This window comes from Cetorhinus maximus, chromosome 3 (assembly GCF_964194155.1).
Source record: "Cetorhinus maximus chromosome 3, sCetMax3.hap1.1, whole genome shotgun sequence".
NCBI classification, from domain to species: domain Eukaryota; kingdom Metazoa; phylum Chordata; class Chondrichthyes; order Lamniformes; family Cetorhinidae; genus Cetorhinus; species Cetorhinus maximus.
Window position 1 is genome coordinate 98,816,027 of NC_135881.1, and position 14,888 is coordinate 98,830,914.

Genomic DNA, 14,888 nt, shown 5'->3' on the forward strand with positions numbered 1-14,888 from the left:
TCTAATATGTCTGTGCAGTCTCCACCAAGTCCCTAGTGGGCATGGGTTTCTACAGCCGAAAGCAGCCACCAATTCCGCACTACTTGGCCATGTTATTCAGACTTTTGTAAAGGGTACCTGGTGTGAGAAATAATAAACTGCCACCCTCGTGCAGTAGGGTTTGCACATCTGTGATTAGGGCTGAGGCATACTGTTGAGCTGAGGTTGAAGGAGCCTGATTTTACATCCAACTGTGTTCTATTTGATTTGGAAGTGTTTGATGCTGTCATTGGGACCTTGTTTTTCCTTTTCAGTATGAGTTTAATTAGTTTATTAGATGGAAAACCATGCAGCTGGATTTTACAATCTGGGGTGGGGGTGTTAGCCATAAGATCAAGCATGTGGCCTTCCTGGCACTTAATGCCTGCTCCCATCTGTAAACATTTATGCAGGGCGGCGGGCAGCCCACTCACCCTTGGGCCTATTGAGGCCCTTATGTAGCCAATTAATGGCCATTTAGGAGCCTCATTCTGCCCCATCTGTTATTTTACCCGTGGCAAGGGGAGTCCCATGCCAAGTGGGTAGCCTGGCAGCTATACCTACGTGAGCTGGTGTCGGGCCAAGGGAGGGGGTGTTCTTTGTGGGTCCCCCGTGCACATTGTGGTACTCACCACAGGATCACACTTTCCCCACTATCCTCCACCCACTAGGCCTTCCAAATCCAGACTCCCATCCCATCGCCAGGACCTACTAGCCTGACCACAGTGTAGAGTTACCTCCAGGATTAGCCCAGAGTCTACAGGAATTGAAAATCAATCTCAAGGACACTGTTGTGTGCAACCCTGGAGAAAAAATATTGGGACATTACAAACATTTGAACATTTCTCTTTACCAGATATAAAATGATTGAAAGTGGGAGAAAAAAGGCTGTTTTTCTGACAGTCAATCATCATCCAATTAGGTATTGTGTCTTTTTGCTTTCCAATTTGTGCAGGAAGGCAGTGTATCACATGGATGAATGTTTTGGCCAACTAATGGCTGAAGCATGGGGGCATGTAATGAAACACCCAGGATTACTGTTAATCACAGTTGGCAACCAGATCCCAACAAAACTTGCTGCACTTGCCTGGCTCCAGCAACCATCTCCAATGGGGATTGCCTGTAGTCCCAGCAGTGGCTACTGTTCCCAGCTGGCGCTGTTGCCACTACAGAGCTGCCAGCCATCTGATTGGCCAGTAGCTCCCTGAGGAGTATAAATCTTGCCTGCAGCCTATTAACGGCCAACTGGCTGTTAAACAACTGCGGTGCAGCCAGACTTTCGCTGGGTGGACTCCACACTGATATTTTTAGCTGGGGGTGAGGGTGCGTCGAGGATCGCTGTGCCCCATGAAATTCAGCCCATCAGCAGCTTGGGCCTGATTTTTATGATAAGAGTTTCTGGCTGACCAAATTCTTATAGTAAGAACCAAAATCTACCCATGTGTGCCTGAAATCAACACTAGCACCACATGTCCATCCTTGGCCTGCTGTAATGTTCCAGCGAAGTTCAATGCAAACTGGAGGAACAGCACCTCATCTTCCGATTAGGCACTTTACAGCCTTCCAGACTCAACATTGAGTTCAACAACTTCAGTTCATGAACTCTCTCCTCCATCCTCAACCCTTTTTGGTCCCCTTTTTTAAAATATTTATTTTTTAATTTTTATATATATATATTTTTCCCTCCTATTATTATTATTTTTAAAATTTATTTCCATTCATTGCTTTATCCTCACCTTTTTGCCTATTTTGACCTTTTTTCCCACACCGTCCCCTCTCCTTACCCCACCCCCCACTCGGGCCATCTGTCACTTGCTCATTCTGCTTTCTACTCTTACTGTCACCATTAGCACCTTCTTTAGCCAGAATCACCACCATCAACACCCCTTCGACCTTTTGTTTATGACATCTTTTGCAATTACTCCTTTGCCTCCACCTATCGCTGGCCTTCTATCCAGCTTCACCTGTCCCACCACTCCTTAAACAATGTATATTTCACCACATTTTTACTTCTCTTTAGTTCTGAAGAAGAGTCATATGGACTCGAAACGTTAACTCTGTCTTTCTCTCCACAGATGCTGTCAGCACCCGCAGTATTTTGCCTTTATACTAGCATCCTTCAACCTGATGAGTATGAAAATGATGATTTTTTTAAACAACATCTAAAAATCAGGAGTATCGGAAGCAAATATAGAATTTTATATGGATCTTCCAAATGCTGCTCCCTTCCTTTGCATGTTCTATTTATGTTAAATGTGGTAATGTCTAGGTAACTTCTTTAATTACAAAATTAATGGATCAGTTAACTTTAAAAATATCTATTGAGTGAAAGCTTACAGGGATAAAAAGATACACTCAGCAAGGGCATCATATATTAAAATGTTATCAAAACAATCGTCAACTGACAATACAAAAGTCATTTACTTAGTAATGACCCCCTAAACAGGTCATTTGATCCAACAGGTCCATGCTGGTGTTTGTGCTACACAGAAGCCTCATCCCACCCTTCTTCATCTCAACCCATTAACATATCTTTTTATTCTTTTCTCCCTCATGTGTTTATTTAGCTCCTGCTTAATTGCCTTTATGGAATTTGCCGCAACTATTCCTTGTAGTGGTAAGTTCTGTTTTCATCCTTGTAATATTTTTAGTGCACCTTCTCCAGTGCATCCATATCCTTTAATGATATGAGAACCAGAACTGTTCATAGTATTGTAATTGTGGACCAATTAAACTTCTATACAAGTTTAACACAAATACTCAGCTTTTAAATTCCACCCCTCTAGAAAGAAATTCCAGTGTTTTGTTTGTATTGTTATTAGCCCTTGTGGCTATTTTTAATGACTTGTGTTTCAGCACCGCTAGATCTCTCTGTTCCGCTATCCCATTTAGACACTGAGTGCAGAATTATACGTGCCAGCTGGCGTCGGGCATGTTCAGCGGCGTGAGCAGACAATATGGCAAGAAAGCAAAAAATCGGATTCACAGCATTGTGAAACCAGTTTGCAATTGTCTGCTCTGTCCGTCAATGGCGGGCTGCATTTCCCACCATCAGATGTTGGGAACCTCATTGTAGTCATCTGCAAATCATTATAAGGTCAGCCCGCCAGAATTATCCCCCCACTGGTTTGTCCGCCAACAGCATATATAATGCATGCACTTGGTGGGCTGCACTCTGAAGGGAACTCAGAGGTGAGTGCACAGTAGCATTGCGCAGCGCTCACGGAGGTCGCCTGTTGGATGTCAAGGTTGAGGCGTGTTGGTGGGGACAAGGGCTGCCCTGCAGTTGAAGGTAATGCATAAGCATTATTGGGTGGTGGGGGTGGTGGGAAACGGCTACACATTAGGGAAACATTGTATAAAGTAAACATTCCCCTGCAGCTGAGACAGTTCAGACGCAGCCCCATTGTCATGCATGGAGTTGGGTCTCTGGCTTATCTGCCCACTCAAGCAGTGCAGAGGCATGAAAGTGCCACCAAGTGCTCCAGATCTTTTCACCCCTTGAGCACAGACCGGAAACTAATGAGCATTTTAATGGACTGCAGAACAGTTAGACAACTGGGCACATTGTTTAATCTATTTGCTAAAGCTGGCTATGGAGCAGTCACTGCTGGAGGTGCTCACAGCCCCTTGCAATGTCATCATTCCGTTTTGGACCAGCCTCCCACATGGTTTAAGCTAACAGTGCAGCCAATGAGTGTGGGTTAGGAGAATGCCTGCGCCTGAGCTGGGAGCACAGCCTGCAGTCCAATAGGCAAAGCTGCCAGCAATCGGTCAGGTGGAGTGGGGCAGAGGTGGGTGTGGTTTTGGGCAGCCATGCAGTGCACTAACCTCTGGCCATCCAAGTGGGACCAGCACTCTCTGGGAAGCATTAAGGGGCTCTCAGACTTAACCAAAAGAGGTTCTTAGAACACCCAAGCTAACCCACGTGTCTGCCTTTTTCATCTTGCAGGAGGAGTATATCAGGATCATGGAGCCTGGTGAACTAGCTGTATGCCTCGTGGCTTACAGGGAGCGAAGATAATGGAGGATACAGTGACTGAGGTGCCTGGTTGTGCAGAGGGAGGAGCAGCACCCTCAGGAAGAAGGAACAGTTGGGGCTCCTGCTGAAGAGCCACGGTGAGCCATCACTGGTCGGCGCCTAGCTACTCCCAGGGTCTATAGACACTGCCTTTCATTCCTGCAGATGACCGAGAACCAGTGTCAATGGAGACTGCACATGTCTAGGGAACTGGTCAGTCACATCTGCCAGCTGCTGCAAGATTTTGCGCCACAGAGACATGGAGGGCATCCACTGCCAGTGGCCATGAAAATGACCGCGGCACTCAATTTTTACACCAGTGGATCTTTTCGGGACTCCACAGGTGACCTCTGTGGGGTATCACAAGCCTTTGCCCACAAATGCATCCATGAGGTCACAGATGCCACCTTTGCAAGGGCACGCAACTTTGTGCACTTCGCACGGGGCCAGCACAGCCAGGACACAAGAGCGATTGAATTTGCCCAGATCTCAGGTTTCCCACAAGTGCCGGGTGCCATCAACTGCACTCACGTGGCACTCCGATCTCCATCACAACAAGGGGTCAACTATGTCAACCACATGGGCTCCCACTCGCTGATTGTTCAGCTGGTGTGCAACGACCACAAATACATCCTGCAGGTGTGTGCACGGTTTCCAGGGAGTGTCCTACATTCTCAGTCGGTCACAGATCCCTGGAGTCTTCCAGGGTCCACAGAGGCTGCAGAGTTGGCTCCTTGGGCACAAGAGGCCGTGGCTGATGACACCCATGCTGCCGCCTCAGACTGCAGCAGAGCAACGCTATAATGAGGCTCAGTGGCAGCTCACAACTTGGTGGAGCAGTCCATTGGGATGCTGAAAATGAGGTTCCGGTGCCTGGACTGGTCTGGTGAACCTCTGCACTACAGTCCGCAGAGGGTGTCAGGCATCGTCGTCGTCTGCTGCCCCCTTTACAACCTGGTGCTGCCACAGGGAGAGGAGCTGGCTGAGGAGGAGATGCAGGAGCTGGAGGCCTCCTCTAATGAGGAGGACATCAACCAGGATGAAGGTGAGAAGGTCCTTGAAGGTGACGATGACGGTGATGAGGCTCTTGCACTGACCAGACCAGGCAGGAACACTCAAGAGGCCCTCATAGCTCCTAGATTTGTGGTGGATGATGACAACATGCAGTAAGGAGACACCATAGATCCTCACATTGCATCTGTCAACTTTTGACCCCAGTCTGGCTTATGGCAGCGTGCATACCCTCTCTGGTAATGCTCCTGCCATGTAGATGCTGTGGAGGCCCTAATCGTCGCTTGATTGCAGGAGGATGATAACGACATACAGTAAAGACACTCAATAGATCTTCACATAGCCCCTGAGGATGTCTGACTCCTATCTGGCTGAGGACAGCTCACTTGTGCTCTGTGATCAGGGTCATATCATGGAGAAGCAGCCATGAAACTTTAAAAGTATCTGATCCTTTGTCCGCCTTCAACACCTGAGCCCTTCAGGAGCACAGCGTCACTGGTCACAGATGCTGAAGAGATAGGGGCCAGGCCCACCTTAAAGTTGCTGAGAACACACAGAGAGAATGACGGAACTCTGAACACCTGTCCACTACACTCTGGCAGCAATGACCTGCACCATCAAGGTGCAGACATCAGTAACGTGTCCAGGGACTGTGAGGCTGGACCATCACTTTGGTCTGAAGGCTGCACAAAGCACAGGGAAGAGGCCCTGGACTGAGACGCCTGCCTTTATCTTGTGCAGAAAGGTTTCACATCTGAGCGACACGAACACTGCTCATCAGAACAAGGAGCCACAGGCAGGGAGACATTCTTAGGAGTTTATTGACAATAGCGAACATTATGTACAAGTGATTAACACCCGTGCCCAGGCTGTGCAATTACATCTTAACCTTGCTAACTCTGCCGCTACGTCTTGATGCTCCACAGACATCCACAGCAGAGGTGGAGGCAGCCTGCTGACTGCTACATCCCGTATGTGGTGACATGATGGGGTCCTCTGAAGGGCCAAGACCTGTAGGGCCCCGGCCTGTTTTCGGGGTCCTGCTGTAAGGCAATGGCACCCTCCTCAGCCTGTGGAGCTGGAGCTGCTGGGGTCACAGGAAGAGGGGATTCAGATGGACCGGACACTCCCGGAGTCACCTGGATGGATGGCTTCAGCATGTGGACCTGCTGATCCTCCTCCTTATAGATGCCCAAGAGGCCCCTGGCTGACTCCTTGAGGAGGAGGGGAAGCTGGAGTGAGGCTGAGCTGCCCCGCACCCTCTCACATACACACTGTCGGAGGCCAAGGTCTCCATGGCGGCCCCCATCCTACCAGTGTTGACCTAGGTGATTTAGTATGCTGGTGCTATCACCTCAACCTGAAGGCAGATGGTCTCCTCCATCATGCCTTGCAATCTGAGGAGTGCAGCAGACATCCCTTCCTGATGTTCCCAAGCTTGCCTTTGCAGCTCCAGCAACTGAGGGATGACCGAGTCCTGAGGAGTGTCATCTGATTTGGACTCAGCAAGTTTCTGGCCTCCAGCAGTCCTCCGAGTACAGGAAACCTGGGAAGTCCCTGCCGCCGCCAGCTGTGGATCAGCCAGTGTGATGTGGGACCCAGCTTTAAAGCAGTCTCAAGATCACAAGATTGTGACCTTGAGACTGCTGTAAAGCTGGGTCCCACCGAGGTATGTGTCTCTGCCCTGGTGGAGGGTGTGCGTGAGCGCTGTGATGGGACTTCAAAGAGGGTGCCTTCAGATTTCTTTTCAGAGGTTTCTTCAGGGCTTGATTAGAGGCCATGGTTTGTGGACTCTCGTGGCTATTTCCCAGATGTGCCTGCGGAAGCAAGGAGAGATAACTAGTAGGTGGCAGTGGCCTGCGAAAGAGGACACATCACTCACAGCATGGTTGTCTGAAGGATGTTGCACTGCTGGATCCTCACTTGGTAGAGCAGCGCTGACCTCACCATCAGAACAGGACAGGTCCCGACCCTTGCCAGCCAGCTGGATGGCTCTGTTTACAAAGTCGGTGAGGACCTTGATTTCGGGTGTTCCTCCAGCAGTCTGCGACTTCTCCCGCTTTTTGTGTGCCAGCTTGTCCTGCATGCTTAGAGATGCAGAGAATGTAAGCAGGATGACTGCCAGGCCAGATGATAAGTATGCCTGTCATGTGTGGGTGGTGAATGATCCCATGGACATGATGAGGAAATGACAGTGTATGTGAGAGACTGAATGGTGATGTCTCTTGAACTGGCAGTGAGTGAGGGCCCTGTGGATGTGTGATGGGTTTGTGAGTGTTTGGGTTGAGAGTGTTGAGAAGAGTGACTTTCCCAGGTGGAACAAATGAGATCCTTCATCCTCTTACAGCACTGGGTTGCAATCCTCTTTTCTAGGATATTGGTGCTGACATTCCTGCCACTACATCCCAAGCCGGATTAGTTATGTTGCTGCCCCTCCTGCGGCCAGAATGAGGGTAGAGGCCATCACGGTGAGCCTCCACTGCACCCGAAAGTTGCTTGAGGGACGCGTCATTAAACTGAGGTGAGGGGGGGAGGCTGCAGTCCTTTTGCCTTTCAGGGCCATTCTTCTGGGCAGCAGTCCTGGGTTGGAAGCACTGAGAGGTGTGCGCGCAGCTGCACTTTAAACATGGCACCCGGCGTGATGAAGCGGTGAGGTGATGGTGTGGCAGGCGAAGGACAGCCCGCCTCCCATTGAAACGACGTGTTTCCCAGGAATGCATAATTAATGCAGCAGGTTTGGGGCAATTCATTGTGAGAAACCACCATTGCGGCTGGCGGGTAAAATGTGACTTTTCCTGCCCACTACCGCACTTAGTGCAAATCTGGGACGATTCCACCCTAATGCTCCAAGGATGATGTGGCTTCCTTACATTTCCTCCCAAAATGTACCTCCTCACATTTGTGAATACTGAGTTTCATTTGGTAATAATACACCAACTCTAAACGTTTGTTACCTCTGTATTTTGTCACTGTCCTCCTCTGTATTCACTACATCCCGTAACTTGGTGTCATCTGCAAGTTTTGAAATTGTAGTTGCGATTCTCTGTCCAAATTATTTATGTAAAAAGGAAACAACAGTGGTCCTTGCACCAATCCCTGTGGAACATCAATTTCCACCATTTCAGTCTAAATAATCACCTTTCATCAATTCATCTGTTTTCTGTTTGGTAGCCAGTTTATTATCCATTCTGCTACTTGGTCCCTGATTCTGTATGGCCTGACCTTAGTCATGAGTCTACTATGCACTCTGAAGCTCTGCTTGAAGAGGCAACATTGATCTTAATGACTAGGAATAGCTTGCTACCAATCATCAGAATGGTGACAACTTGTCCATCAAGCTGCATTACACTTTGAGTCACAACTTCTTAATGATGAGGCAGAGTGGCAGCAGAAAAGGAAAAAAAAGGAAGCACATCCCAATACCTGATGGGGTGTCATGCCCCATGTGCCCAAAGATCTGTGCACCAAGAATCGGCCTGTTCAACCATGTGAAGACCCTTGGCAGAAACTCACAACCCAGAGTAGATGTCATCCTTGAATTGAGGGGGAGCTGATGATGACAATGTGATACATTATCACATGCCTTTTGAAAGTCCAAACGTATCCATTGCATTATCCTTGTCCACTGCATTATCACTATCATTTTGTTTCTCTTCTAAAATTTCATTAATGTTGGTCAATCCTGAGCTTTCCTTTTGAAATCGATGCTGTCTATTACATTTTCAGTTTCTAGATATTTTCCCATCACATGTTGAATAAAAGTACTATTATCTTTCATTTCTTGCAAGATTAATCAAATAATTATTGTTTGAGTGTTTTGGAATTTTTAGCATTTTGCTTCATTATTTTCCTAAGTGCCCCCACCATCTTCTCCACCACTTACCACTGTCATATTTTATCCTTCTATTAGGAAGATAGGAGACTCTGGGCTTGGCTTTACAACATGAACAACATCATTGCTACTCCATGGGAAGAATTTTCCCCCCATCGGTGGGGAAATGCAGGAGCGAGAGCATCTGGGCGCGCCTCCGATCGGCGCCCCCAATTGGGGGCGCACCACTATTTTACGTGGGCGGGCTAATTAAGGCCCACCCAGCATGACGTCCACCAGGGAGTGCTATGCACTCCCTGTGCAGGCAGGTGGGGGGAATCTCTCAACTAAGTGCTGCCTCAGGGAGATCGGCACCAAATTTAAAAATGGTCAAAGAGCAGAAACAAAATTTTCCTGACACTGTCACATGAGCTGGGACATGTCCATCACTTTCATTCTAAACTTTATTAAATTTTTTAAAACCCTCATGAAACCTCATCCTGCCTGTGGATGAGGTTTCATGCTTTTTCTGAAGCCCGCCTTAAGGTTGGACAGGCAGGTCCATTAATTAAGTCAATTACTTTTTAAATGGCCTCAATAGGCCATTGACAGGTCGGCGGGAGCACAGCTGATTCGACTGAGGCCCCGCTGACCTGAAAATTGAAATGACGCGGGGTGAAGTCGGGAGTTCCACCAGACATCATCCTGCGTCATTTTACGTGTCGGTGAGCAGGCCCCGCCCCCACTCACTGACCTAAAGTTCCTGGCCCATGTTCATCTGACTGGCAAAGTAGCTTTGCAGGATTTGTGGGTTTCTTCTCAGATGGATTCTTTGCTGCTATAAAGTGATCTATCTGAATGATTATCGGAAGGTTCATAGAAGGTGCCCAAAGATCATGGACTAATGCAGAAGAGCTTAAGAACATACAATAAAGTTCATTAAGGACCTTTGTAATTCATTAGACCAATCACTGAAGTTGAATATTACCATACTACATTTTTTGTAACTATCAATTGCTCCTGTCACCAAAATAACGTATCCTGAATTTGCCAACACTATTCATCTCCCCTGCATCTTTGGCAACCTGTTCCACACATTCAGCACTTTCTGTGTAAAATAGTTGAATATAACTTTCATACTTTGTGGGATTAGAGTCATTTCCCCTGGTTAGAGATGTATTGGTTATATCAAGAAATTTGTCACATTTTGTTTTACCTATACAGTTTAGAATCTTGAGAACTCCTTTAAGGTACACCCAGGGTGTACACCCTCTTTCTTTCATTGCAAACATTCCAGGATTCTGCAGTGGACCATTCCTGTCCACGAACCTGTTCCAGCATTCATTTAGACAATGGCTGATCTGTATTTACCCCATTTACTTGCCTTTGTTCCATATTTCTTGAATCTGCTCTCAATATAAATCTATCAATCTTAAACTTCAGCAGTTAACTTGACCTGATATTCAGAACCTTTGAAGAGATTGCCCATATTTCCACTGCTCTTCATGTGGTAAAGTGCTTATGACTCTCCTAATGACTTAATGGCCTAGTTCTAATATTAAATGCGTAGCTCATCTTTGACAATGGTATATGATGCTTGTTATGTGAAATCTGCAGCCATGAACACAATTAGCTCCTCACTGGGGTAGACATTTGTTTCTGACCATGGTACAAGACAAGTGACACCAGATCAGCCACCCCCTCTACACATGGCCTGATGTTCAATTCCATAGACTGCAATGAAACTGAATATTGGGCACTGAGTATAACATGTGGCTGATCCAACCACCACATTTTGCTGCACCACTACACTCGAGACCAATTTCCACCACCCTGTGTTTAAACCTATCAATTATTGTTTCTTCAATTAAAATAACCCATCCAAGGATCCATTTTTAAATCACCACTACCAATGGAAATCTTCCCTTTAGTGTCATATGTCTTTATATTTTATTCCACTACAAACACAAATAGCGTGTATTTCTACAGCTTAATTCATGTAACCTATGTGACCACATCTCAGCACTATTTTTAGAATTGCACTGCTGCTAAGCTACATCACAGAGTTATTCAAAAAGTGCATAAACTCTAGACTGAAAAGTACAGCCACACATAATGTGGATTACATAGCAGTACAGAGCAAAAATGTCTATTTTAGTAAAATTATTATTGAGTGATATAAACCATGCACCAGGGAGAGTAAACATTGTGGAAGTTATATGCATAATTGATTACACTTTATTTTGGATTGAGAAAATGATAACATAGCTGAAGTTGATGCCTTTGGTTTTCCAGTTGGGGTCACACTGGCGCATCTCTGAGCCAGGCTGAGTGCAGTGGCCGGAACACCCATAGAACCATAGAACCATAGCAAAGTTACAGCACAGAAGGAAGCCATTTGACCCATCTTGTCCATGCCAGCCGGAGGACACCCAGGTGCCCTTTCTAATCCCACCGTCCTGCACCCGACCCATAGCCCTGCAGTTTACAGCACTTAAGGTGCAAATCCAGGTACTTTTTAAAAGAGTTTAGAGTTTCTGCCTCTACCACTAACTTGGGCAGCGAATTCCAGACACCCATTACCCTCTGCGTAACAAAGTTCTTCCTCATGTCCCCCCTACACCCTCTGCCACTTATCTTGAATCTATGTCCACTGGTTCTAGAATTCTCCACCAAGGGAAACAATTTTATCTTGTCCACTCCATCTATTCCCCACATAGTTTTGTACACCTCAATCAAGTCACCTCTCAGCTTTCTTTGTTCTAAGGAAAATAACCCCAACCTATCCAATCTCTCCTCATAGCTACACTTTTCTTATCCTGGCAACATTCTTGTAAACCTCCTCTGCACTCTCTCCAGAGCTATTACGTCCTTCCTGTAATGTGGTGACCAGAACTGCACACAATGCTCCAGTTGTGGCCTCACCAGTGTTTTATACAATTCCAACATTATATCCTTACTTTTATATTTTATACCTCTGCCAATGAAGGAAAGCATTCCATATGCCTTCTTTACAACCTTGTCTACTTAAACTGCTGCCTTCAGGGACCTGTGTACTTGTACACCAAGATCTCTCACTTCATCCACCCCTCTTAGTATATTCCTATTTATTGTGTAATCCCTGTGACTGTTTGACCTCCCTAAATGTATGACCTCACACTTCTCTATGTTAAAATCCATCTGCCACTTTACCGCCCACTCCACCAACCCATCTATATTGTTTTGGAGATTATGGCTATCCTCTACACTATCCACTACTTGACCAATCTTTGTGTCATCTGCTCTATAAATGTACCAGGCTCGAGCTTCAATCAGGGAGTGAAGAGTCCGCTTGATTCCACTGGTAAGAAGTTTCAAAATAGACAATGTGCCGAAGTTGAGTTTATTTTTATTTGTTTTAAATAGCAATAATAAGAACATTTGAGATTTTACAGAAAAATAATTGTGATGTGCCTTTGAAGGGCAAAGCCAGGACTCAAAGTCACAGGTTTTGGAACTGAATCTTAGCTGGGTCGTCAACTTTATTACAACCTCCTGTAGTAACAGCCGAGATCTGCTGCTCAAAGACCAGAATTTACTGTCAGCTTTCCTGAAGCAACAGAAATGAAAAATGGACAAACATGTAGATTGTTCTTTCTTTTTTAATCATTCCTAGAAGTAGGCCTTGCTAGCAAGGCCAGCATTTGCTGCCCTACTGAATTCTGTCATTATTCTCATCATTTTTATTTTATTATCATTTGTGGGATGTGGAGATTGCATGCCAAGCTTTATTGCCCATCCCTAATTGCCCTTGAGAAGGTGGTGAGCTGCCTTCTGGAACTGCTGCAGTCCATGTAGCGTAGGTGCATCCACAATGCTGTCAGAAAAGGAGTTCCAGGATTTTGACCCAGTGACAATGAAGGAACGGCGATGTGGTTCCAAAGGCCTTAGAGAGGAACTTACAAATGACGGTGTCCCCATGCACCTTATGCCCTAGTCTTTCTAAGCGGTTGAGGTTGTGGGCATGGGATGTGCTGTTGAATGATGATACACAGTGCTGCCCCTTTGCATTAGCAGTGGAATGAGTGAATGTTTAAGGTGGTGGATAGGCTGCTGATCAAGTGAGCTGCTTTGTCCTGAATGGTGGTCAGTTTCTTGAGTGTTGCTGGAGCTGCACTGAACGAGACGAGTGAAGGGTTTCCACCACTTTCCTGACTTGTACCTTGTAGATGATGGGCAGGCTTTGGGGAGTCAGGAGGTGAGTTACTGACTGCAGGGTTCTTAGCCTTTTGACCTCTCTTGTCGTAATATTTCTATGGTTGGTCCGGTTCAGTTTCTGGTCAATGGTGACCCCAGATTTTGATGGTGGATATTTCAGCAACGGTAATGCCCTTGAATATCAAGGAGAGATGTCTAGATTATCTCTTTTTTGAGATGGTCATTGCTTGGCATTTGTGTGGTACGTAGGATACTTGCCACTCATGAGCTTAAGCCTGAATGTTTCCCAGGTGTCGCTGCATGCAGGCACAGACTGCTTCTGTATCTGAGGAGTTCTGAATGGTACTAAACACTGTGTAATCATCAGCAAGCATCCTATTTCCTGAACTTACGATGGATGTAAAGTCATTGATGAAGCAGTTGAATATGGTTGGGCTTAGGACACTGCCCTGAGGAACTCCTGCAGTGATGTCCTGGAGTGAGATAATTGACCTCCAACAACCACAACCATTCTTCTGATTGCTGGGAATGACTGCTTCCTGTGGAGAGATTTTCTCTTATTCCCATTATCTTAAATTTTGTATGGACTCCTTGATGCCACACTCATTCAAATATTGCCTTGATGTCAAGGGCAGTCACCCTCATCTTACCTCTGGAGTTGAGTTATTTTGTCCATGTTTGGATTAAAGCTGTAATGAGGTTTAGAAAAAGTGGCCCTGGTGAAATCTAAATGAAGCATCAGTGAACAGTTTATTGCTGAATAAATGATGCTTGATAGCACTGTTGATGACCCCTTGCACCACTTCATTCATGACTGAGAGTAGGCTGATGGGGAAATAATTGGCTAAATTGGATTTTCCTGTGGCCCGTGGAAAGGAAGTATCTGGAAATTTTTCACATTGTCAGGTAGATGGAGTGCTGTAGCTGTACTGGAACAGCTTGGCTAGGGGTGCAGCTAATTCTGGGGCAATGGTTCAATGAAGAGTGCAGGAGGGCATGCCAGGAGTAGCACCAGGCATACCTAAAAATGATGTGTCAACCTGATGAAGCAATAACACAGGGCCACTTGCGTGCCAAATAGCATAAGCAGCAAGTGATAGACAGAGCTAAGTGACCCCACAACCAACAGATCAGATCTAAGCTCTGCAGTCCTGCCGCATCCAGTTGTGAATGGTAGTGGACAATTAAACAACTCACCGGAGAGGAGCGTGCACAAATATCCCCATCCTGAATGATGGAGGAGCCCAGCGCAGCAGTCCAAAAGACGAGGCTGAAGCATTTGCAACAATGTTCAGCCTGAAGTACCAAGTTGATGATCCAACTTGGCCTCTTCTGGAGGTCCCCAGCGTCACAGATACCAGTCTTCAGCCAATTCGATTCACTTCACGTGATATCAAGAAACAGCTGAAGGCTTTGGATACTGCAAAGGCTATGGCCCCGACAATATTCCAGCTATTGTACTGAAGACTTGTGCTCCAGAACTTTCTGCGCCCCTAGCTAAACTATTCCAGTACAGCTACAACACTGGCATCTACTCGGCTATGTGGAAATTTGCCCAGCTATGTCCTGTACACAAAAAGCAGGGCAAATCCAACCCAGCCAATTACTGCCCCATCAGTCTACTCTCCATCATCAGTAAAGTAATGGAAGGAGTCATCAGCAGTGCTGTTCAGCGTTACGTGCTTAGCAATAACCTGCTCACTGACACCTAGTTTGGGTTCCTCTAGGGCCACTCAACTCCTGACCTCATTACAGTCTTGGTTCAAACATGGATGAAAGAGCTGAACTCCCAAGGAGAGGTGAGAGTGACTGCCTTGACATCAAGGCCGC